The following is a 26,501-nucleotide window of genomic DNA, read 5'->3' on the forward strand; positions in this document are numbered from 1 at the left end:
TTTTATCAATATTGGGGGTGCTCCAGCACCCACAGCACCCACAAAGTCAGCTCCGGTTGTCTGGGTTTGTAACATCCTGACTTCAGCAAGCCTCCAGCGTTCCCTTCCCTCTCACTGTCCCGCCCTCGCATAAAGACGAAATGACGTCAGAGGAGGGCGGAACAGTGAGAGGGAAGGGAACGCTGGAGGCGAGCTGACATCAGGATGTTACGAACGGATGGGAGGGCAGGGCAGGGACAATCGCTGGACATGGAGGGGAGGGCAGAATCGTGGGATATCGGGAAGGGAGGGGAGGGCAGGATAGGGCAGAGGAGAATTGATGGACATGGATGGGATGGAAGGAGAGGAGAGAATCGCAGGACACGGAAGGGAGGCCAGAGCAGAGGACAATCGCTGGACATGGAGGGGAGGCCCGAATCCTGGGATACGGAGGAGAGAGCAGGGCATAGGAGAATCACTGGACATGGAGGGGATGGGAGGCGAGGGGAGAATTGCGGCACATGGAGGGGACGGCAGGGCAGAGGAGAATCGCTGCACATGGAGGGGAGGGAAGAATCGCGGGACACGGAGGGGATGGGAGGGGAGGGAAGAATCATGGGACATGGAGGGGAGGGCAGGGGAGAGAGGAGAAATCGCTTAGACGAGAGCCTTCCTAGGGCCTGTTTCATTTTTGACGAAATGGGCTCGGTTGCACTAGTGTGCAATAAAAGTGAGCCATGTGTAGGACAATCAAGCTATTGTGACATCACTGATGAGGTTGGCTCTTAGGCATTGGCAGAATGAGGCATTATGACATCACAATATCAGCTCTGGTTACCAGAGACTGAAACCATTCACACTAAGGGGGTAAGTTATCGACGTGAGCTACTATTAAGACAGGTTATTTTAACACTAAAAATCATGCTATGTTAGCACAGGTCCCATTTTATACAATGAGACCAAGGGCCCTGTTTACTAAGCTGCGCTATAGGCGCGTTAGTGTTTTTAACACACGTTAACCATGTACACGCTTACAATATCCCTATAGGTGCCTATATGTGCGGGCTAATTGTAGGCGCGTTAAAAATGCTAATGTGCCTTAGTACACAGTGCACCCAGTTACTAATAACCCAGGTCTAGAGTAAAATAACCTGTCTTATCGGTAGCCCATTTTGATAAGTCGCCCCCTAAATGTTGCCTTATATGATACATGGCACTGCTCAGCACTGTCATTCAGCCACTGAGCTGGTCTCCCTTCTCCCCTCCTTTCCACACCCCCCCTCCCCAATATTTTCAATGGTAAAAACACAGGATCCAAGTTGCAATACTGTTTTTGTATTGAAGCAGCATTTTGTGTAAAATACTTTTTTCTCAGTTTTTTTTTTTTTTTTTTTTGCTGTTGATGGATTTATTTCACAAATTTCTATCCCGCTCCATCCAAAGTTCTTGGTGGGTTACAAAAGAACATTCATAATGGATAAAAATAACATGAAAAATTTAAAAAATGATCACATTCCTCTCCCCCCCCCCCGATTCTTAATGTAGCGTGCCAAGTAGCAAGAATTAAATTGTGTGTTAACGACCAATTATCAACACTAATTGGTAATAATCGGAATTTACGTACGTATCTTTTTAGGCATATTCTAAAAACAGGCATGCATAGATTCCGACGCGTGTAGCCAAAAAGGGGGTGTGGCAACGGGAGGGGTGTGGGCGTGTTGGGGCAATCAATCAAATCTACGCGTGTGGTTATAGAATTCAGGGGAACGCGGCAAGAGTTTTGCATGCTTTACACTGGCGTAAATGGTTGCGCCTAAATCTAGCGTCCACCCAGCCTATGCGCTATTCTATAAACCACCCCTGAATGTAGCTGCCGCTTATAGAATACCGCTAGGTGGGTAAATCAGACATGCCAAGATTTTAGAATCTAGCCCATAGCCCTCTTTTCTTTGTTAACTTGTCAGTTTTCTACACAAATCTATCTTGCACATATGGGCACCTTATTCTCTCTTTCTCTCTCTCTTCATTAGTTGGATGGCAAAGATCTACATTTCTAAAGCATTAATCAGAACGTAGACAAATGTCCTCAGAAAGTGGGTGTTATCTGTCAGCATGCTGTCTAACAAACCCTAGGGTTCCAGTTAAACTAACGTTTGAAAAATGTATCATCTTTAAAACACGTAGAAGACCTTTCAAAGATTCAGAACAGAGAAAGTAATTGCCTTAAAACATGTTATTGTTATTTTAGTACAGATCATTCGAAACGTCTTGTCTTTCAACAACAAGAAATCCTTCCAGCTCTAAGCACAAAGGTTTTCTTTTACGACGTTGTAATGAGAATGGAATGAGTCGTTCTCCCTGGCAAACGGTGACGAATCTTATAAAATAACATTGAAACAGCAACATGCTCACAGAAGTCGGTTTCCAAAGCAAAATTATTAAGTCCTTCTAATTCTTTAACACATCAGATTAGAAGAAAGGTGAAGTAGGAAGGAGGAGTGATCTAGTGGTTAGGGTGGTGGACTCTGGTCCTGGGGAACTGAGGAACTGAGTTGGATTCCCACTTCAGGCACAGGCAGCTCCTTGTGACTCTGGGCAAGTCACTTAACCCTCCATTGCCCCATGTAAGCCGCATTGTGCCATGAGTGGGAAAGCGCAGGGTACAAATGTAACAAAAATAAAATAGATACTATTGGAGATTCTACATGGAATGTTGCTACTATTGGACATTCTACATGGAATGTTGCTATTCCACTAGCGACATTCCATGTAGAAGCCTGCGCGGCCACATTGGTGATCTGCAAGGGCCGACTTCTACATGGAATGTTGCTAGTGGAATAGCAACATTCCATGTAGAATGTCCAATAGTAGCAACATTCCATGTAGAATCTCAAATAGTAGCAACAGTGGAGGAGTGGCCTAGTGGTTGGGGTGGTGGACTTTGGTCCTGGGGAACTGAGTTCAATTCCCGGCACAGGCAGCTCCTTGTGATTCTGGGCAAGTCACTTAACCCTCCATTGCCCCAGGTACAAATAAGTACCTGTGTATGTAAGCTGCATTGAGCCTGCTATGAGTGGGAAAGCGTGGGGTACAAATGTAACAAAAAAAAAAGTACCTATAGTTTGATAACTAATGATATACAATAGAGCGACTTTACTTTAAAGGACCATTATTCGAAGACCCAATATCTGGGGGGGGAAACACTACTGCCTCTGGGTTGTGTTCTGTTATCTGGAAAAACTTCTATTATTTGGAATTTGCGCATTGCCTAGATGTCACAGGCCAATGCCTCAGTCCTAACCTGCCTTATTCACAAGCCATTCATGTGCAGACACAGCTATCACATCAGGAGCACTGGTCCTATTCTGTTTCCAACCATGCTGGCAGTGAGACTCTCAATAAAAAAAAAAAAAATACCCTTTACACAGCAGATGAGAAGGAAGTGTGATCGTGAACCAGCTTTCTTCAGCCAAAACTCCTGGAGAGAAAAGACGGAGGTGATGTGTAGACCCTTCAGCAGAGGGTGGAACTGCAGCCCTCAGTGTCCCTTAATTCTAGCAATGGGGAGCCCAGCAGAAATAGAGCCAGTGTTGCAAACAGGGCAGTAGGTGTCTTAATTTGCAAGCTAGTGGTGTAGTTGAACCAGGAGCTGCTCATCCAGCTGAATAAAATGTAACCACATGAATGTTTTCATCACCTGCTTTCCAAATGATGTCTCCCTTACTTAAACCAAGGGATCATCTAGAACTCCAGTCATTAACTCAGTCCTTAGGGACCACCACCTGGTTAGGTTGATTTTCAGGATATCTACAATGAATTTACAGAAATAGATTTGCATACCATTGGCCCAAATGCATGCAAATAGATCTCATACATATTCATTGTGATTCATAAGGACTGGGTTGAAGATCACGGATCTAAATATTGTTTGGAGACACAGCTGGGACAGGGCCACTGCCCCCCCCCATTCAAGCCGCCACAGCCCTCCCCCACTGGGGACACCACCTCCCACCCCCCACCTGCTTCTCCCTCGGTCCGTTACTCCTGCTCCTGTGTGCTGGGACCCAGGTTATTACGTTAACGCAATCATCCACCACCACCACCAAAGCCCCCCCACTCAGGTGACCGCCACCCCCTCCATTTGGGCTGCCCCGCCCCATTTACCTTCCTGCATCTGCTTCTCCCTCAGCCTGTCACTCTCCTGCTCTTGTGCGCTGGGACCCAGGTTATTATATTAACGCAATCATCCACCACCACCACAGCCCCCCCCCCCCACTCAGGTGACCACCACCCTCTCCATTTGGGCTGCCCCGCCCCATTTACCTTCCTGCATCTGCTTCTCCCTCAGCCTGTCACTCTCCTGCTCCTGTGCGCTGGGACCCAGGTTATTATGTTAACACAATCATCCACCACCACCACAGCCCCCCCCCCCACTCAGGTGACCACCACCCTCTCCATTTGGGCTGCCCCGCCCCATTTACCTTCCTGCATCTGCTTCTCCCTCAGCCTGTCACTCTCCTGCTCCTGTGCGCTGGGACCCAGGTTATTATGTTAACGCAATCATCCACCACCACCACAGCCCCCCCCCACTCAGGTGACCACCACCCTCTCCATTTGGGCTGCCCCGCCCCATTTACCTTCCTGCATCTGCTTCTCCCTCAGTCTGTCACTCTGCTGCTCCTGTGCGCTGGGACCCAGGTTATTGTGTTAATTCAATCACCTGGGTCCTGATACAGAAGAGCAGGAGAGAGACAGACCAAGGGAGCAGAACTTTCTGCCTGCCTTCAGAAGCCTTGCTGGTGCTGGACCATCCTTGGAGGCTGGGCCCGGGGACCTTGGTGGCCCTGTTTAGAGAGGTCTATGTTTCCTGCACCAGTGCCCTCTTGCCTTGCTTACAAACTGCTGGAAAAGATGTAGTTGAGGACTAGAAGGCATCCACACTCACTCAGTGACCACTGCGATCAAATTTGCAGATGATACAAAATTATTCAAGGTTGTTAAAACATGTGCGGACTGTGAAATATTGCAGGAAGACCTTAGGAAATTGGAAGACTGGGTATCCAAATGGCAGATGAAATTTAATGTGGACAAATGCAAGGTGATGCACATTGGAAAGACTAATCTGAATCATAGTTACCTGATGCTAGGGTCCACCTTGGGGGTCAGCGCTCAAGAAAAAGATCTGGGTGGTGTTGTAGCTAATACGCTGAAATCTTCTGCTCAGTGTGCAGTGGTAGCCAAAAAGGTAAATAGGATGCTAGGAATTATTAGGAAAGGGATGGTGATTAAGACCAAAAACACTATAATGCCTTTGTATCGCTCCATGGTGCGTCCGCACCTTGAGTATTACGTTCAGTTCTAGTTGCTGTATCTGAAAAAAGATACAGCAGAATTAGAAAAGGAGCTTAGCCGAGATTGGGTGCCAGAGCCGGTGTTGGGAGGCGGGGCTGGTGGTTGGGAGGCGGGGATAGTGCTGGGCAGACATATATGGTCTGTGCCAGAGCCGGTTGTGGGAGGCGGGACTGGTGGTTGGGAGGCGGGGATAGTGCTGGGCAGACTTATACGGTCTGTGCTAGAGCCGGTGGTGGGAGGCGGGACTGGTGGTTGGGAGGCGGGGATAGTGCTGGGCAGACATACAGTCTGTGCCAGAGCCAGTGGTGGGAGGCGGGGCTGGTGGTTGGGAGGTGGGGATAGTGCTGGGCAGACTTATACGGTCTGTGCCCTGAAGAGGACAGGTACAAATCAAGGTAGGGTATACACAAGAAGTAGCACATATGAGTTTATCTTGTTGAGCAGACTGGATGGACTGTGCAGGTCTTTTTCTGCCGTCATCTACTATGTTACTATGTTACTATGTTCAAGGAAGAGCGACCAAAATGATAAAGGGGGTGGAACTCCTCTTGTATGAGGAAAGGCTAAAGAGGTTAGGGCTCTTCAGCTTGGAAAAGAGATGGATGAGGGGAGATATGATTGAGGTCTACAAAATCCTGAGTGGTGTAGAACGAGTAGAAGTAAATCGATTTTTTTACTCGTTCCAAAAGTACAAAAACTAGGGGACACTCGAGGAAGTTACATGGAAATACTTTTAAAACAAATAGGAGGAATTATTTTTTCACTCAACGAATAGTTAAGCTCTGGAATTCGTTGCCAGAGGATGTGGTAACAGCGGTTAGCGTATCTGGATTTAAAAAAGGTTTGGACAAATTCCTGGAGGACAAGTCCATAGTCTGCTATTGAGACAGACATGGGAAGCAACTGCTTGTCCTGGGATTTGTAGTATGGAATGTTGCTACTCTGAGATTCTGAATGGAATCTTGTCACTCTTTAGGATTCCAGAATCTCGCTATTCTTTGGGGTTCTACATGGAATGTTGCATGCAGTGGCGTAGCCACAGGTGGGCCTGGGTGGGCCAGTAGCACACATTTAGTGGTAGCTGGTGGGAATCCCAAGTTCCACCAGCTGAAGACATCCCCCTGATGGTAATGAAAATGCTATTCTCCAGGATACTGGCACCTGTGCATGCTCAGTTTTCAGCACATCCCTGCTGCAGACTGCCAAGGTGGAAAGAAACATTTTCCCGCCATCTGAGATATTTTTTTGGTGGTGGTGGTGGGGGGAGAACACTTGGTGCCCACCCACTTCTTGCCTAGGCCCACTCAAAATCTGTTGTCTGGCTATGCCTCTGGTTTCATGATTTGGGTTTCTGCCAGGTACTTGTGACCTGGCTTAGCCACTGTTTGGAAAACAGGATACTGGGCTAGATGGACCATTGGTCTGACCTAGTATGGCTACTCTTATGTTCTTAGAGTGGAGTGGAGGAGTAGCCTAGTGGTTAGTGCAGCGGACTCTTATCCTGGGGAACTGAGTTCGATTCCCACTGCAGCTCCTTGTGACTCTGGGCAAGTCACTTAACCCTCCATTGCCCCTGGTGCAAAGTAAGTACCTGAATATATGTAAACCGCTTTGAATTTAGTTGCAAAAACCTTAGAAAGGCGGTATATCAAGTCCCATTTCCCTTTCCCCTTATATATAATAAAAGTGAGCCAAGTACAGGACAATCAAGCCATTGTGACATCACTGATGAGGTTGGCTCAGGCATTGGTGGAATGAGGCATTATGACATCACGGTATCAGCTCCAATGGAGGAGTAGCCTAGTGGTTAGTGCACCGGACTCTTATCCTGGGGAACTGAGTTCGATTCCCACTGCAGCTCCTTGTGACTCTGGGCAAGTCACTTAACCCTCCATTGCCCCAGGTACAAAATAAGTACCTGAATATATGTAAACTGCTTTAAATGTAGTTGCAAAAACCTCAGAAAGGCGGTATATCAAGTCCCATTTCCCTTCCCTCCTTATGTATTGGCTGACAGTCCTGACCTGATGTGACACAGCAGGTATGCATGCTGGGCCCCAGCATCTCTAATCCCAGTCCTGCCTGCAGCTGTGGAGTGTGATTGGTGAGGGTGCATTGTCAGTACATGAGGGATATGTTGTGGTACTGTGGAAATGTGTTGCTGTAACATAGTAGATGACGGCAGAAAAAGACACACATGGTCCATCCAGTCTGCCCAACAAGATAAACTCATATGTGCTACTTTTTGTGTATACCTCACCTTGATTTGTATCTGCCATTTTCAGGGCACAGACCGAAGAAGTCTTGCCCAGCACTATCCCCGCCTCCCAACCACCAGCCCCGCTTCCCACCACCAGTTCTGGCACAGACCGTATAAGTCTGCCCAGCACTATCCCCGCCTCCCAACCACCAGTCCCGCCTCCCACCACCGGCTCTAGCACAGACCGTCTAAGTCTGCCCAGCTCTATCCCCGCCTCCCAACCACCAGTCCCGCCTCCCACAACCGGCTCTGGCACAGACTGTATAAGTCTGCCCAGCTCTATCCCCGCCTCCCAACCACCAGTCCCGCCTCCCACCACCGGCTCTGGCACAGACCGTCTAAGTCTGCCCAGCTCTATCCCCGCCTCCCAACCACCAGTCCCGCCTCCCACCACCGGCTCTAGCACAAACTGTATAAGTCTGCCCAGCTCTATCCCCGCCTCCCAACCACCAGTCCCGCCTCCCACCACTGGCTCTGGCACAGACTGTCTAAGTCTGCCCAGCTCTATCCCCGCCTCCCAACCACCAGTCCCGCCTCCCACCACCGGCTCTGGCACAGACCGTCTAAGTCTGCCCAGCACTATCCCCGTGCTCTCTCATTCTTCAGTTAATAGCTGCGTTTCAACAAGATTCGAATCTTTCATCACAATGAGTGGGATCTAGTTGTCATTATTACTTCTCTTGCTTTATATTACATGGTGCTGTGTACTGCAGAATGCTATGTAATGCTTTTTTGGGTTTGGTCAGTATCCTGGATGATTAGATTTTCTTCTGAAACTGAGTGGAGCAGGAGCAGTGTATTGTTTGCAAACCAAACGATCTGGTTGGAACCTTAATTTTCTCCTTCATGTCTGGTCACAGTGAGCCTTGTTCCTTGTTCAAGGATATTTGCCACAGGTAAGAAATGAAACCTGACTGGCACTCATGGTCAGAATTCCTGCTGCAGGAACAGAAGTGGTCATTTTGCAGTTTACCGTACTTAATCTGTGCTATGCTAAAGCAGATCAGAAAGCCCCTGCAAAGGGAAAGGGTGACAATCTCAATGTTGCTCTCATCCTAAACTGCGAGGGAACTTACATTTTAAAGTTTTTTAAGTACCTGCATATAATTTATTGTATCACAGAAAGGCGGTGTATCAAATTCATGATTCCTTTACCCTAAGTCAGGGATGGACAGTCACACTCCTTGAGGGCCACAATGCACAAAGCTTACCGTGCTATTAACGTTTGCTTTAGACTGGTTCTAGACAGTCTAAAGCAAGTGATTATGTAGCTAGGAATGCGCAAAGGAGTTTCCCATGGCTCTGTCTGCTGTTAGCAGCCGCCGAGAACCCCATGCAAATGCATTACAATGAGCTTATTAGTATTCTAATAACTCATTAGTATTCTTATGAATATTCCGGGGGATACACAGCTGTACAGCAGCCGTATTTTATCGAGCAGATTTTACAGCTGCTCTGGAGCTGTGGGACAGGAGGGAAGCACAAGCAGGTAGCTGCAACGGCTGCCTGTTTGTGCTTCCTATCTCTCACCTCCCAGCACTCCCCACCCCCTCAAATTAAAAAAAATATTTCCCTGCTGGTCCAGTGAACTGCACCCTTCCCCCTCTTCATGTACACCCCCCTCCCAGTCCTGACCCCAGCCACACCCCTCCCTGTATATTTACAAGGTGGAGGAGGCAGGTGGGAAGGAGCAACTTGGGCCTGGCCGGAACAAAATGGCAGTGCCCAGACCCTGCCCAGTGCATTCTGGGATGTACTGGGCAGGGCTAAGCACCATGTACGTATGGGGAGAAGGGGGCTGGTTCACTGGACTACCAGGGAACATTTTTTTAAAAAGATTCGGGGGGGGGGGGGGGGGGGGTTAGGTTCCACTGGACCACCAGGGAAAAGTTTTCAAAAAATGTGGGGTTGGGAGGAGGGGGGGGGGGGGGTCTGGTGCATCAGAGCTGTCAAATGCATTTGACAGCTCAGGCTTGAAAACAGCGAGCAATGCAGAAAGGGGAATCTATGCAGCTCATTTGCATGCAAACCCTTTGTGCATCGCTCGCTGTTGCAAGTCACTAAATTTTACCGAAGCGTATTTTACAGTTGCCTTTGTGCATTGGGCCTTCAAGATTTCCACATTGAATATAAATGAGATCTATTTGCATCTCATGCATATTCATTGTAGAAATCTAGAAAATCCGACTGGGTTGTGGCCCTCAAGGACCATGGTTGCCCACTAGGGTTGCCACAAGAAGATTTAATGACAGGAGATGAAACCATGTCACAAGGCTGAAGCTGGTCTTCACCCACTCTACCCAATGAGGTTTTAATTCTCCCTAATGCAGCTGCTGCCATCTTGGTACACCCAAAACAATGTAATTGATAGGGCTACAAGCTCCGTCTACTGGCTTCAGCCCACATAATGGGCCAGATAGGCTCATGCTGTCTCCTGTCATTAAACCTTCTTGGGTTGTCAGTGGGGTTAATCCAGCCCTGGGTTTACCCCATTACTTGCAGCGACTGTCACGTCTGTGGCTCAAGAATGCGACAGACTTGTAGTCTTGCTTTTCTTAGGGCATTCAATGGATAAATTAGATCTACAAGTCCTTGCATGCAATGGTGTAAACCCAGGACTGGATCAACCCTGTCAGATGAATCTGTATCCAGTTGGCAACCTTATTGCCCACCCCTTCCCTAAGTAGTGCTCTGCAGTAACAATTCCAGGAAAATCAAAGGGTTGCCAACTAGCTCCCTTTGGCTTCAGGACATATCACAGATGTATCTTGAGAGAGTATGGAGGGCAGCTCCCTCTTAAATGCTCTAGGTGCTTGTGTTGAATTGGTGCTCCCCCCCCCTCCACTACTAAAATTAACTTCTTACTCCTTGCCCCTCACTCAAACTAAGCAGGTAAACCACACCTATGGGACAGACTGATGCATGGGCTTACTACCTTATGGAAATCCAAACTACATGTGCATGCATGCCACGAGGTTATAATTAGGACTGGAGCAACCCACCCTAAGAAAAAAAACGGAGCCAGAAATGTAATCAAAACAGAATCTAGTGGCTCAGTTCCCAGCCATGGAACCAATGTCGTGGATGCTTTGTTGAATTTGTTATTTTATCAGTATTACCAGGTCTACACGGCATAGGGCTGAGTCTTTGCAGGTTCTGAGAACTTTAAGGAAAGCAAGATAAGAATGATCCAAAGATGATGCTTAAAATGAACTATTGAGATACCATCTTTAGATGCGTGTGAAAAGGGGCCAAGGTAGTCTCATCCCAACTGACAAAGAATCACATTTGCTGTAAGAGCGGGGGGGGGGGGGGGGGGGGGGGGGGGGTTGAATTCTAGAAATTGGCACATCAGTTTAGGTGTGCTTTCGATTGGCTCAAGCTTTCACTGTTATTTCCAAGCTGTAGAGGGGTTAAGTTAAAAAAAATATTTGGATTCTTCTTTCAAATATTTAACCGCTAATCTGCTGCCAAATTTTGTAAGATCGACTTTGTCTTACCTCTTAGGAAACGCCTGAAAACTCATATGTTTTCTACCATTGGTATTGATGAATTTAGGTCTGATTTTTGTCTGCTGTGTTTATGTAATATAATTACACCTGATTAGGGTGCTTCTTGTCCTTGATTATAGTCCGCGGTGAATCCAAATGGAGATATTGCTCTATAACATAGTAACATAGTAGATGACAGCAGAAAAAGACCTGCACGGTCCATCCAGTCTGCCCAACAAGACAACTCATGTGTGCTACTTTTGTGTATACCCTACTTTGATTTGTACCTGTGCTCTTCAGGGCACAGACCGTATAAGTCTGCCCAGCACTATCCCCGCCTCCCAACCACCAGCCCCGCCTCCCAACCACCGGCTCTGGCACAGACCGTATAAGTCTGCCCAGCACTATCCCCGCCCACTATCATTTTGTATTTCTTGCTGGGCCTTCCTCTCTGTGATAATGCGTGAACCCAGTTGGGCAAGAGGCCCTCGTAAACATACAGACAGACCAAGGGAAAGTGAAACAAAACTCTTTTATTAAACCATTTCTGCAGCCTGTTAACCCACAGGTACAGTGAACAAGTATAGGCTCTTTGACTGCAGAGTCAACTGTGCAGGCTTGTAAACCAGTGGCGTAGCAAGGGTGGGGCGGTGGGGGCGGTCCGCCCCGGGTGTTAACGAGTGGGGGGGTGCTCTGCTGGCGAGTCCCTACCAGCTCCATCCACCTGGCAACTGTGTGGTGCGGCGCCTCGCACCTGCACTGCTGTAAGAGAAGAAAATCGCCTTGTCGGCCCTTTGTCCCGCCCTCGAGGAAATAGGACGTTATATCAGAGGGCGGGATGGGACACTGTGAGGGAAGGGCCGACGAGGTGATTTTCTTCTTTTACAGCAGTGCAGAATCGCGCGAGGCGCCGGGTGGATGGAGCTGATAGGTGGGGACTGGTTCGGGGGGGGGGGGGGTGCCGTGTCACCGTGTCACGCCGGGGGGGGGGGGGGTGCCGTGTTGCCCTGCATCTAGGGGGGGGGTGCGCAGCAGCGATCTGCCCCGGGTGGCAGTGAACCCCAAAGTACGTACACCTCCCTGCAGACCTCAACACTATCCTTATGTAGCTTAAAAGTCAAGTGTAGCCTTCCTTGTATCAGGTTCTAGTAGCTTACTTACAAGCTGTGGAAACCCTCACTCCAGGCGGCTTCTCTCCTCCCAAGGCCTCTATATTGGGGCCTTCAGCTTCAGGGCTTTTAGCTCCATCCTGATCTTAGCCCCGCTCCTCTGACTCACTGCCTCAGCCTCGGCAGACTAGTGCCCACTGCTGCAAGGAGGCTGAACTGCATCATCTGTGAGGGAGTGCTCTTCATTTTACTACTCACTCCCTCACACTCTCCCTATGCACCCAAGCATCCTTTGGCATTTGCTGTGTCACTTTTTCTTTTTTGTTTGGCCACCTTACAATCGTCAGATATGATCAGGGCTGCTCATTCATTTTCTTTTTTAATTTACAGTCTCTACACTTGCTAATTCCTGCTTTGATCATTTCCTGCCTTGACTACCGTAATTCTCTTTTCATAGTCTTTCTCTTTACCGAATATGTTGCTTACACTTAATTCAGAATACCACCACGGTTACACTAATTGATGGTGGAAAAATATGACAGTGTTACTCCTCTCCTGAAATCTGAACATGGGCTCCCTCCCAGTGCATTACCGTATTAAAAAAAAAAAAATTGTTAAGGACACATCAGACTTTGTCCTCTGGACTTCCCCCATTTCTATTTAAATCACTTGTTCCCTACGTTCCTGTGCATTCTTTACACTTTTCTAACCAGCATCTTGTTACCATACTGACTCATCTGCAGATACATTCTCATCCTGCTACATCTTCCTGTTTTTCTGTTATTGCTCCTGCCTCGTGGAATTCAATTCCACTTCACCTTCCTGAAGAGCAGTCAGTTAGAAACTTTAAGGCTGCTCTTTACTGAAGCATATGATATAGTTAATTGACATTATGGTTGTTTGTCTCTTTCACAGGATGCCCGATTCGCGACCCTGGATGGCATTTTCACTAATATGTGAATACCTTCCTCATGTTTTCTTTAGGGTTAATTTTATCTCCTTCCCTACCCCATCCTTATTATAAGAAACATTTGCAACCTTGTTTCCTAGTGTGGATTTCCCATTTTCCTCTGTTTTTAGCTTAACATTTTGTGAATCAGTTAGATTTTCATGACAATTTGTGATATGTTACATAAAGTTGGATCTGAACCGCCCCCAGGTCCCACTCTTCTTTCATGCACAGATATGCTTCACCCCCTTTACTGTACTTCTCCCCAGAGCTGTGGATTCGGTACACGAAACCTTTCATTCCAGCTCCTCTATTTTCCTACTCTCTGATTCCGACTCCTACTAATATTAGACTTTAACCCCTCAATATTCAGCCAGCATTAGGCTCGGTGGTGACTGCCCGATGCTGGTTGTCAGACCAGAAATTCAAGGCTGGGCCCTATCTGGTGACCGGCATTGAATATCCAGCTTCATTTTGGCGGGGTTCCTAAACTTTTTTGGTTCACAGCACCCTTAGTGTCCAAGCTATTTTTTGCTCGCCCCTCCAGCCACATGGGTCTCCACACCCCTCCCCCTGGCCACATGAGTTTTTGCACCCTCCCTGGTCACGTGAGTCTCTGGCCCCCTAGCCACATAAGTCTCCACACCCCGCCACATAGGTCTCCCTTTCCCTGCAGCCCCCTCAGCCCCTCTCCAAATCCAGCTTCACTCACTACCTTCCTTCCTGCAGGTCCAGGATCACCGCTGCTTCCTTCTTCTTCCCCCACTGCTGCTGCAGTGCTTACAGCTTACATTTTCGGGCTGTCCATGATTCACACAGGCAGGAACTCCAGTGCCTTCCCAGTCTGCCGTGTCTGGCCCTCTGTGATGCAATTTCCTGTTGCGAGGTCCGGACATGGCAAAGGGAAGTCCCCGCAGTGCTAGGGTTGCCATATTTTGTCCCCCCAAAAAGGAGGACACATGCCACGCCCCTTTCACACCCTGCCCGCCCCCTTCACGCCCTCGCTCCGCCCCCTGTCACATTTACCCCTCCCCCTGTCACACACCCCGTCACTCCCCCTCCCCGTCATCCCCCTCCCCTTACCTTACTACTGCCCTGGTGGTCTAGTGACCTCTTCGGGGCAGGAAAGAGCCCCCTCTTTCCTGCCCGGAGCACTGCCCTGCATGCATCCTTCCTGTTCCTTGACTCGGCGCTGATTCAAAATGGCCGCCGAGAGTTGAAGTCTCGCGAAGTCACTTCAACTCTCGGTGGCCATTTTGAATCGGCGCCAAGATGAAGAACAGGAAGGATGCATGCAGGGCAGCGCTCCGGGCAGGATAGAGGGGGCTCTTTCCTGCCCCAAAGGCAGACGAGGTCACTAGACCACCAGGGCAGTAATAAGTAAGGGGAGGGGAAGCTAGCAATCTGCCCGTTTGTCCTATAGGACGGCCCGCCCACCAGCCTGCCCGTTTGTCCAGAAATCTGGACAAACGGGCAGATTGGCAAAACCCACCTAGTTGCCCGGACATGTCCTCAAAAAGAGGACATGCCCGGGTAAATCTGGACATATGGTAACCCTACGCAGTGCCTGTGTGAATTGCGGACGGCCCAAAAATGTAAGCTGCAAGCACTGCAGCGGTGGCAGGGGAAGAAGCAGGAAGCGGCAGATTCTGGACCCACGGAAGGGGACAGTAGGGAGCGATGCTGGATTGTGGGCGGTGGGAGAGGGGTTAAGATTTGCCACAGCACCCCTGAGAGTTTGCTGCAGTGCACCAGGGTGCCGCAATGCACAGTTTGGGAAATGCTGGGTTAAGTCGATATTCAGTGCTAACCGGTGAGGTGCATAGCGGATAAAGGAAGCCCGCTATTTATGTGGCCCATAGCCGGTTAGATGCTGAATATCTGTGCTTAACTGGCTAGCTGCTAACCATGAATGTTCAATGGAGATAACCCATGGTTAGGTGCTAAAACACTATTTAACCAGCCAGGAGCTGTTCCTCGCTGGTTAAATAGTTTTGAATACCGGCCAGCTAATTCTTTTTTTCTGGATCTAAAGTACTGGTAAATATAACATGTACTTATATTTACTAGTGCTTTAATAAATATAACATATTTACCAGTGCTTTAGATCCAGGAAAGTGGGTACATGTTTTTCGACTCCGCACAAAATTTCTTCAGCTCTGCTTCTCCCTTGGGTTTTTGCAGCTCAAATGCAGCATCTTGCATTTTGTTTTCTAGCATTAGACTTTAGTTGGCAACTTCTAGACCATTCTTCAGCTTCAGTAGATCCCTGTTGCCCAAATTAATTCTGTAGGACTATAATATAGGTGACCAATACTGATAAATGATAGCTGTGACGTTTTGGGAGATTTGAACCCATGATGCAGTTATTAGAGATAGGAAACTTGTGACTGAGTTGAAATTGCAATTAGCCTGCAGCAGTTTTAGGTATTGCCTTCCAAAGCTAATCCAAAAATGTATCACGTTTACCTTTTTCTTTTCTTTTATTTCTTTTTATTAACCTTAAAAGTGGACTAACAGGGCCACTACACCACTTTATGAAAATTCATAATAGGACTGTATACTTTTACAAATTAACCTTTTTTTTTAGGTTAAAGTAGGCAGTGATCATGCTTCTTTGAATCTGTATGGTTGTCAAGACTTGTTTTACTTTGCAACATGGCTTTGTGCTGTCTACCTCTTGGAAGCTGCCGCCCTAGGCAAACACCTGATCTTGCTTTACGGTTTGACTCCAGATAATAGATAGCCGGGACGGGGCTTCATCCCCTCCCAGACCGAGCTCCAGTCAAGCCCCGCCCTGTCCCGTTGTCAGCCGGAGCCCCAGCTCGGAGCGGATTGGTTTACAGAGCTGTCAGTCAGGTGGAGGTGATGGTAAGGGGTTGGCTCTGGGTTAGCCGTGCTCTGCTGATTAGAAAGGGGGCGGGGCTCGCCGTCTGGGCGTGGTTTCGGGATTTGTGCTGCTGCGGGTGGCGCGGCGGTGTGAGAGTGGTAGCGCTGGGGCAATAACCGGGGTGCTGGGGAGGAGGAGGGGGGCTCGGACGGCAGCGAGGAGAGGATCGTGAGCCCTGTTTGCCACCCGGGGGTAAGTGAAGTGTGTACTGGTGTTGTTTCTTCTCCTTCCAGTAGGGATCAGCGGTGACAGGAGGGTTAGCAGAGGTTGCTGTTGCTGCATTTGTTCCATAGGGTACGGTCTCATTAATAAAAGCTGAGGGTCAGCTTAGTGGTTTATTGTGCGCGATGTAGGATTTTTTTTTAATGGGGGAAGAGGTGCTGATTGGTTACCATATTAGCCCTTTTCACGATATGGCATTATCCTGGCCTTAGCAGGAGCCGGGAGAGAGAGACAACTGGGCACTAGGCAAGCGCCGGTAGCAGGAGAAAGGACTGGGGGAGCTGAACCAGTGACTGGGGTGGTGATGTATTTTTTTGCTTGTTTATTTTTTTTTTCCCATGTGGATGGTGATGTTGATTGAGGATCGTTTTCTTTCTTAAGAATTACTCTGTATAGGGAGCCATGCTGATCAGCCAGACTTGGGGGGGGGGGGGGGGGGGGGGAGAGGCGAAGTAAATTCTTTGTTAAACAAAAGAGGAAAGGAGACAAATGAGCGCACGAGGAAGTGAATGGGTGCTGTGCAGTGCAGAACGATGTGTGAATCACTGGCGTGCTGAGGAGCAGTCGGGTGTGGATTATGATGGAGCTGCCTATTGTAACAGTTCGAGGGTAGATGAGCACATTGGCCGGGGAAGCTGCTCATTTCCTGGCATTTTGATAAGGGCGTGTAATGTGTGTTAAGGGATGGCAGTGGATCAAGAGGTCGCCAACTTGTTGGGTGTACTGGACAGGTCACCAGTGGGCCCAGCGCCCCGGGTCGAAAGATGAGGCACCCATGTGCTTGCTTATGCTTTTCTGCTTATTAATTTTGGAAGTAGCTTTGGGTTATCTTTTTTTTTTTTTTCTTATTTGTAAGGGTTGGGTATCCATGTAGAGAGAAGGCAAATCAAGAGTAGATAAGCATCAAGTGTCCAAAAATGTGAGAAGCAATTTCAAATTCCCTTTTATTTTCTGTGTTTCCTGTAGTTTTCCTTGATACTCCAACCTGAATTCCAGCCAAAGAAATGTCTGAAACTTTTTTGAGATCTATGAAATAACACCCTGGCTTGTTTTCTGAGAGGAATTTCTTGATTAGCAGAACAGGCCTCATTATTGCTGTACAGGTTACACAGATGTGTTTCGGGAGAGAGAGGTTGAACATGTTTGAATTTTGCAAGACTGAGGTTCCCAGTAATCTTGGTTGAGGTCCTCTTCATGCAGTGTGGTGTGGAACTGAGGGGGAAATGATTTTGCGACTTAACAATACTCAAAGAACAGACCCAAAGATCCACACAGGGGTTTGCAAATACTCTTAGAAAAGAGAATGAATGGACCTCTTCTTGGCTTTCCTCTAAGATTACACGTAGAAAAGAGTGAATGGATTTTGTTGTTACAGTGCTTCCAATTTTTTCCCTCTTGTTCTAATTGTGATTGATGACTTGTCTTTTATGTAATGAAGTTTTATTGCGAAACTCATGCTGTTGTAATGTTGCAATGATTTCAGAAGGTGTCTTTATTTGATAGAGAACTTCTCCCTGCTTCACTTTGTGGGTGTCTAGCTCTGTCAAAACCAGCACTGGGGTCTGGTGCCATGAATTTCCATTCACAATGACTTGGGAAATTTTTCTCATCCTTTTATATCTCCTTCTCCTCTCCTCCCTCCCCCCCCCCCCCCAAAAGCCACCACTACCACCTTACTTTAGTCATTGCAGTGACAATCTTTCTGAACCCTGCAATCATGTAGCTCTATATCCAGCCACCAGGTGTCGCCATTGCGTACAGTCTATCTGTTTTCTTCTCTCCCCCCCCCCCCCCCATGTATGCTCAATACTGGGGGTGCTCATTTATGTCCAAAGAGAGAGAATTTTGTACTGTATGGTATCCCCAATCATTTTGAAATGTACAAATAAGTACCTGTATACAATATGTAAGCCGCATTGAGCCTGCCATGAGTGGGAAAGCGCAGGGTACAAATGTAACAAAAATAAAATAGATACTATTGGAGATTCTACATGGAATGTTGCTACTATTGGAGATTCTACATGGAATGTTGCTACTATTGGAGATTCTACATGGAATGTTGCTATTCCACTAGCAACATTCCATGTAGAAGCCTGCGCGGCCACATTGGTGAAATAGCAACATTCCATGTAGAATCTCAAATAGTAGCAACAGTGGAGGAGTGGCCTAGTGGTTAGGGTGGTGGACTTTGGTCCTGAGGAACTGAGTTCTATTCCCACTTCAGGCACAGGCAGCTCCTTGTGACTCTGGGCAAGTTACTTAACCCTCCATTGCCCCATGTAAGCCGCATTGAGCCTGCCATGAGTGGGAAAGCGCAGGGTACAAATGTAACAAAAATAAAATAGATACTATTGGAGATTCTACATGGAATGTTGCTACTATTGGAGATTCTACATGGAATGTTGCTATTCCACTAGCAACATTCCATGTAGAAGCCTGCGCGGCCACATTGGTGAAATAGCAACATTCCATGTAGAATCTCAAATAGTAGCAACAGTGGAGGAGTGGCCTAATGGTTAGGGTGGTGGACTTTGGTCCTGAGGAACTGAGTTCTATTCCCACTTCAGGCACAGGCAGCTCCTTGTGACTCTGGGCAAGTTACTTAACCCTCCATTGCCCCATGTAAGCCGCATTGAGCCTGCCATGAGTGGGAAAGCGCGGGGTACAAATGTAACAAAAATAAATAAAAAATTTGAGTGACAGGTCTAAACTAGAAATTCTGGTGTATTTTGCCATGATAGGAACCTGTATTCAACTACAATAATGGAGCAATTAACTGAGAATGAGAATTAATAAAGGATTCTCAATGACCGTTTCATGGTGGTTTTATCATAAGCCTTCAGGACCTGAAACTGAACAATAATATTTAAACTTACATTTTGTATTTTGAAAGAAATGCACACCGTTGCCGTGGAACCAATAAGCAGGTTTCTGATTTTTTTTTCCAAGTTGGTATTTTGTCATCTGCTGTGATGATTTGTGCTGGTCTACATAGTAATATAGTAGATGACGGCAGGCCCTGTATGGTCCATCCAGCCTGCCCAACAAAATCAACTCCTAGCAATAAGGTCTAGTTTATTTTGTTTGGCGGTCATGCCTTTTGTCTGCTCTTCCCTAAGGAAACCTCCCACCTCTGATGCTTTAGATAAAAATCAAAGTGTGGCTTCCCTGAACAATGTACTGTGTTGAGGACCATGTGATGCTGCCTGCTGCCGCTCAGTTTCTGTTCTTAAATAAGCTGTAAAAAGCAGAGACCATAAAACTGTGGTGTGGGAAGGAAAGAACAGGACCTTTGGGCCGTGATCTCATTCTTTGGCTTGGTTGGCTTGCTAAAAAGGGTAACCCCTGGCGCTACCTTTACAGGAACTCTTGGGTTTGAGTAATTTTATAGGCAAGTGGCCATGCTCATATATATATATATATATCCCCTGACAATTTAAATTCTGGAGTTCTGCAAGCCTTTAATCCACAGGCATTGAACTCTTTATACCAAAGTTTCAGCAAGCAGTGAAAGACTGGGAGAGGCAAGATATAGGTTTCTGTCTGATGTGAGAGGGCTTTTCATAGTTATTTATTTATTGGGATTTATTAACTGCCCTTATGAAGTGATTCACCCAAGGAAGTGCACAGCAGGTACAGAATTTTGTTACAATACTGTTAACAGCATAACAATAATAAAATAACCAAGTATCAACATAAGTACAATAAATGAGATAAACTTGAAAACAGTAATTTGAAACCTAATAATAGTATTGTGAAACAGTATAAAAATATACATATTTAACAACACTAGAATTCAAATGCTAGAGATATAATACAATGTTAGCATAATACTAATGATACACCTTATAAGCATGAACATTCGACTAACATAGATTTGATGCTAATAATTTTCTACAATACAGCTTACCATATATATACCTGAGGGACCAGGTGTAGATATAAGTACATAAATATTGCCACACTGGGACAGACCAAAGGTCCATCAAGCCCAGCATCCTGCTTCCAACAGTGGCCAATCCCAGGTCACAAATACCTGGCAAGATCCCCAAAAAAGTACAAAACATTTTATGCTGCTTATCCCAGAAATAAGCAGTGGAGTTTCCCCAAGTCCATTTTAATAATGGTCTATGGACTTTTCCTTTAGGAAGCTGGCCAAACCTTTTTTTTAAACCCTGCTAAGCTAACCGCCTTTACCACATTCTCTGGCAACGAATTCCAGAGTTTAATTACATGTTGAGTGAAGAAATGTTTTCTCTGATTCGTTTTAAATTTACTACTTTGTAGCTTCATCAAATGCCCCCTAGTCCTAGTATTTTTGGAATGAGTAAACGAACGCTTCACGTCTACCCTTTCCACGCCACTCAATCATTTTATAGACCTCTATCATATCACCCCTCAACCGTCTTTTCTCCAAGCTGAAGAGCCCTTTCCGCTTTAGCCTTTCTTCATAGGGAAGTCATCCCATCCCCTTTATCATTTTCATCGCCCTTCTCTGCACCTTTTCTAATTCCACTCTATCTTTTGAGATGCGGTGACCAGAATTGAACACAAGATTCGAAGTGCGGTCGCACCATGGAGCGATACAAAGGCGGTATGGTGGGAACAAGATGTGTGGTACAGAGTCAGTTGAGATAATTAGATGGTTAGCTAAAAAGGCAAGTTCTTCGTATAGTTAAGCATTGAAGCAGAGAGAACATCTTGGAGGAGGGGCCTAATTGTGCAAGCACAAGGCCAAGAACCAGGGAAGCCTGGTTCAAATCTCGCTGCAGCTCCATGTGATCTTGGGCATCTTGACACTCCACTCACTGCCTCAGGCACAAACACATTGTAAGCCCTCTGGGGCTGGGGAAATATCTAGTGTACCTGAATATAATTTGCCTTGAGCTACAACTGAAATGCATAAGCCAAATCTAAGTAAATAATCTATATAAATAATTATCACCTGCAACATTCTGAAGCTCACTCTGTGGGAGGGAAACACTGAAGCCCTGCACTATTGGTAGGCTAGGCTGTCAGCAACACTCACTCATGCACCACTCACTGTCACTCATAGACCCGCCCTCAGCCGCGCCCCATCCGCACATAATTCACAACCCCAACGTTCTAAATGAAGCCTCAACCGGCAGCGTGAGGCATCGAGATATCCTTTTTGCCCATGACTGTGTGCCCCGCCCTCGCGTCACAATGTGATGACGACGAGGGCGGAGCACTGACACTCCACGAAGCGCGATCTCCCCCTGCCCCTCGGTGGCCATTTTACATACGCAACCCGCATCACGGAGCGGACAGGTGCCTGGAGGGGGTTGGGGGACAGCTGGGTCACTTACGATGGGTGGCTGCAGGGGGCCCCGGGGGACAGGCGGTTTGAAACGCGATCTCCCCATGCCCTTCGGCGGCCATTTTGCATACGCAACCCGCATCACGGAGCGGACAGGTGCCTGGAGGCGGGTTGGGGCACAGCTGGGTCGCTGACGATGGGTGCCTGCAGGGGGGCCAGGGACACAGGAGGATCACTGGACACCAAAACCTTGCTAGCGCCCATTTCATCTCTCACAGAAACGGGCCTTTTTTTGCTAAACAAATACTATGCATCATCTGTATTTGTTTAGAGAGACTGTCTTGTGTAAAACACTACTGATCTTCGATTAGGGATCATTCATCTGACAAGATCTTAGGTCAGTCAGTGGTTCCCCAACCTGGTCCTGGAGGCACCCCCCAGCCAGTCAGGTTTTCGGGGTACCCACAATGAATATTCATGAGAGAGATTTTCTGGCTGAGGTGCCTCCAGGACCAGGTTTGGGAACCACTGTCTTAGGTTATTAAAGCCAGTTATGGTTCACATTAACTGTCAAGTTTCAAGTTTATTAAGGACTTTGTACTCGCCCAACAGAACAAACCTTCTGGGCAGCATAAAATCTAAAAAAAAGAAGAGAAGAGAAATGGACATTCATTACTAACGTGAAACAAAATACTAGGACTAGGGGGCATTTCCAAAAATACTAGGAGAAAATTTTTCTTCACCCAATGTGTAATTAAACTCTGGAATTCATTGCCGGAAAATGTGGTGAAGGCGGTTAGCTTAGCAGAGTTTAAAAAGGGGTTGGACGGTTTCCTAAAGGACAAGTCCATAAACCGCTACTAAACGGACTTGGAAAAATCCAAAATTCCAGGAATAACATGTATAGAATGTTTGTACGTTTGGGAAGCTTGCCAGGTGCCCTTGGCCTGGATTGGCCGCTGTCATGGACAAGATGCTGGGCTCGATGGACCCTTGGTCTTTTCCCAGTATGGCATTACTTATGTACTTATGTAAAAGGAACTGGGGTAGAACTAAAATATCAAACGGGAGAGAAGGGACTGAACCAAGCTGTAGTTATGCCCTATGCCACTTGCCCATTGGTGCCCCCAGCCCCAGGGCTGCCGAGAGACTGGGCCAGACCCGGGGCAAGGCCGCTCCCAGGCCCCCCCCCCGAGGTTGCCGCCGTCGCTCCCCCCTTGTTACGTTAGACGAGGGCGGGACACAGGGAGGGAAGGAGGCCCGAAGGGAGGTGATCTGCTGCCTGCCGCGCTTTTCACACGGAGGTGAGAGGCGCTGTGATTTCAATGCAGGGGGCCCGGCCCGGTGGCAGACGGTTGACGACGGAGGGCGGGTGGGACTGCGGCGCCGGGCCCCCCTTGGAGACCTGGGCCCAGGGAATTTTGTCCCCCCTGCCCACCCCCCCTCTCGGCGGATATGCCCAGCCCTGCCTGCTTCACCACTACCAATGAGAGGAGTTGGTAGGCTAGGAGCAACTTCTGTGTTCATCCATATTTGTACCTTGTGCGTCCACCCTGCTGCTGTAGATCGCGGAACAGCGTGTCCACAGCACAGTTTAAGGTAACTTTATCGTTGCTAGTTTTATAACTGGTGGTTTATTTATTTTTTTTAAAATTATGTTGTATAGAGTATATGAACTATTTCTGCTCAGCTAATTTCCTTTTCAAAACTGTAACATTAGACCTCAACTTCTTTTCTACTGTGGGCTTCTGACCAAGCATGATATGCAAAGCCACCAGAAAACACTTTCTAACATTGTCAGATGCCGGCTTTAACTTGGGATGTGACCAATTTAAATCAACAACAAAAGCTTTACCATGTGGTGTTGTCTGAAGGCAGATTATTGGCTATTCATTTACAGATGCCGAGCTGTGCTGTTGTGGCACTCTTACAAAAATTAAGTTCAGCTGTTTTTGATTGCAATTTTGTTTTTCTTGGGGCCGAAGACCCAGGTTTGGTTGAAGGGTTTCTCGTGAATGCCGCTTGCTTTGTGCCTGACTAGTGTTTTCCATCATATGACATCACCATGCACCACTCCCAGCACAAGGAATGTAACCACATGCCGATGCTGTCATTCATCGCCAAAATCGCCTTGTTTCAGGGAACATATTTTAGAAAATTGTTAGGCTTCCAAAGATTTTTCTGGCAGTATTTTCTGCAGTCCTAAAACAGCATCGTGGGTGCTTCAGTCTTAAATACTTCATATATAGTAAGTTTGTACTTTTTCTCCACATAGCCTTCTTTATTTAAACCTTTGCCCTTTACGTGATAATTTCCTGGTCTGAGGCCACTAGGTTGGTATTGGAGGCATAACGTCTCGGACTTCACGGTATTCAGCAGTGTAGTAGATATAGATTTTGTAGTGGTGAGAGAAGTGACCTATTCTGCCCCTCCCCCACCATGCTTAATTTTGTGGAGTACCCTTTACTCCCGATAGCATAGCTGAGTGATTCTGGAGCCTGAAGGCTGGAGGGGGCACTGCCCCCAGGTCACGGGGGTCTCCACGATAGTGACAGCTGTCTCTTCTCCCTGCATGTTCCCTCCCTCTGCAGCACTCCAGTTCCGACTATTCTTGTAGACTGAGGGATTTGAACCTGGATTCCCTTATACAGTCTCATGACCAGAGTCATGGAGATTCTCCACACACACAACTCATTTTAACGAGAAAGGTGAACATGGCTTGACATACAGAGAGCTCTTGTGGGTGGGGAGACATTGACAGGGTTGCTCTCAGCCTTTCTTCCTCTGATTTATTTATTTATTTATTGCATTTGTATCCCACATTTTCCCACCTATTTGCAGGCTCAATGTGGCTTACAGAGATCTGTTATGGCATCGCCATTCCAGGATATCAGATACAATTGGTGATGCAAAGAGATTAGGATGGGAAAGAAGATCTAAGAAAATAGAAACAGAAAGATGACTTTCAAACTGGGGTTGATTGGTGAGGTAGTATAGTTAAGCTATGGGTGCTCTTTGTAGGCCTTGTTGAAGAGATACGTCTTCAGAGACTTACGAAAGTTAGATATTGTACGAAAGTTAGATATTTCGTCGATTGTTTTCAGGTCAGTTGGTAGTGCATTCCACAACTGTGTACTCCTGTAAGAGAAGGAAGTCGCATGTATAAGCTTGTATTTTAGTCCTTTACAGCTGGGGAAGTGTAGATTTAAGAAATTTTCGGGATGATCTTTTGGCATTTCTTTTCGCACACTTTCATAATTAACCCCTTGTGTACATCACCATGCTTTAAACTTTTTAATGCATGCGAAGTTGGAATTGAAAATGATGATGCCTTAGTTGGAGAAGACCTTTGATTTAAATGACATCAAGCAAAAGGTGTCAACTGCTTCACCAGACTTCTGAACTTCTGTCCTTAGTGCTGAAAGTTGGGGGTTTTTTGAGCAGCGATCGCAAGATATGTCATGCTCCACATTGCAGAGATACAGAAAGGAGCCTTGAACCTAGATCAGATCCTTTGGCCATGAAAGCTTCATTGTACAAGATGGTTTTAGACTCGCTGTGTTGGGCTTTGTTCCTCGGTCTTCAGCCGCCTGGCTTTTCCTTTGCTATTGTACTTGTTTTTAATGATTACTGAGTTTTGTCAATTTATCCAGCTGAAAAGCACCTTATCAGAACTCCTCCTTGTATAACTGTGAGGGAGCTTCTTCATGTATGTGTATGAACCCTGCGAAACTGGAGACTTTATTAATGAAGAAATCAATTAAAAAGTGTGACCAGCAAGGCTGTGGCTTGCCCGGCAAGGGCTGCTTCAGGGGCACAACTTACTGTTAAACAAAATTAGACCAATATAAATAAAATGAAATCATATCACAATGTAAAATCATACTATTAGAGAGAAAAAAAATATTTTGACAAAAATTTGAATTAGGAACCGAACCCTAAAAAGTTAAGCGTGGCATCTACTGCAACACTGGAGAAAATGCATTTCCTTTTGTACTGAACACAATACACCTTTCCCAAAGCTAACATATTTCCAGTTAATAAATTAAAAAATAAAACACTTTTTTTCTACCTTTTGGGCATTTTGTTTTTCCATCACGTTGGTCCCAGTTTCTCTTTTTTTATGTCTTCTGCTAAATGTTACCAGCATCCACTGTCCATTTATTTATTTTCTCTCCTCCTCCTTTCTTGTTCCATTTGCTTACTACACCTGTCTCTTGACATATTGATCTTTCCCTTAAAGCGCTCTCCTCTGTCCACTCAAGTTTCACCCTCTTAATCGCCTTCTCTCATTCCCTAGCAGTCTCATTTCCTATCCTATTCCCTTTTATCTTTCATCTGCTCCCCATTACCACATTTCTACCCGCTGCATTCACTGTCCTCCTGTTATTTATCTCCTTGACAAGCCTTCTATGGCTTCTCCCACATGGATCCACAATTCTTAGCATCTCCCTTCCTTATCTCTTGCTCCGCCCTTGTAACCCAGCATCTCCTTTCTCTCTTGCTTTTTTCCCCCTCCCCCACCACACTTGAAGCTTGATCTTGTCTTCTTTCCCCAGTGTCTGACATTTGCTCCCCTTCCTCCTGAGTCAGACATCTCTCCTTTCACTCTCTTCCCCTCCCCCCCCCCAAACTGTGATCTGGTATCTTCTCTCCCCCCCCCTTCTTTCTTTGTCTTCCAAAATTTAGCAGCAGTAGCACTGGCAGCAGCCTTTGAGGAAACAGGAAGTTATGTCAGAGGAGACCTCAGTAGAGAGAAAAGGCCACTTCCGGCGGCAGGGCAGCAAGTGGGAATCTTCTGGAAAACAAAGAAGGAAAGTGGATTCAGGGAAGGGGGGAGATGCCAGACCATGGCCAGGAGGAGAGGGGGGAAGGAAGGATGCAAGCAGGTAGGTTGGTCGGTCGGTGGTGGCAAGAGCCGCTCCGTGAAAAGTGCCGCCTGAGGCCCCTGCCTCAGTTGGCCTATTG

General features: G+C 46.9%; 1 protein-coding gene across 4 annotated transcripts in view; it reads left to right on the forward strand.

Moving 5' to 3' along the window:
• CORO1C (coronin 1C) overlaps positions 1 to 26,501 on the forward strand; it is a 191,582-nt gene that overhangs the window by 29,300 nt on the left and 135,781 nt on the right. Inside the window, exon 1 of one of the 4 annotated variants that reach the window (XM_030218245.1) lies at positions 16,139 to 16,222. The exons of 1 other annotated variant lie outside the window; for it this stretch is intronic. The gene's annotated coding sequence lies outside the window, so the exon portion shown is untranslated. Of the gene's footprint in view, positions 1 to 16,138; positions 16,232 to 16,822; positions 16,862 to 26,501 lie in introns of those variants that run through there. 2 more of the 4 variants (XM_030218246.1, XM_030218247.1) reach the window with 2 other exon arrangements.

The sequence above is a fragment of the Microcaecilia unicolor genome, chromosome 11, assembly GCF_901765095.1.
Source record: "Microcaecilia unicolor chromosome 11, aMicUni1.1, whole genome shotgun sequence".
In the NCBI taxonomy this organism is placed as follows: Eukaryota; Metazoa; Chordata; class Amphibia; order Gymnophiona; family Siphonopidae; genus Microcaecilia; species Microcaecilia unicolor.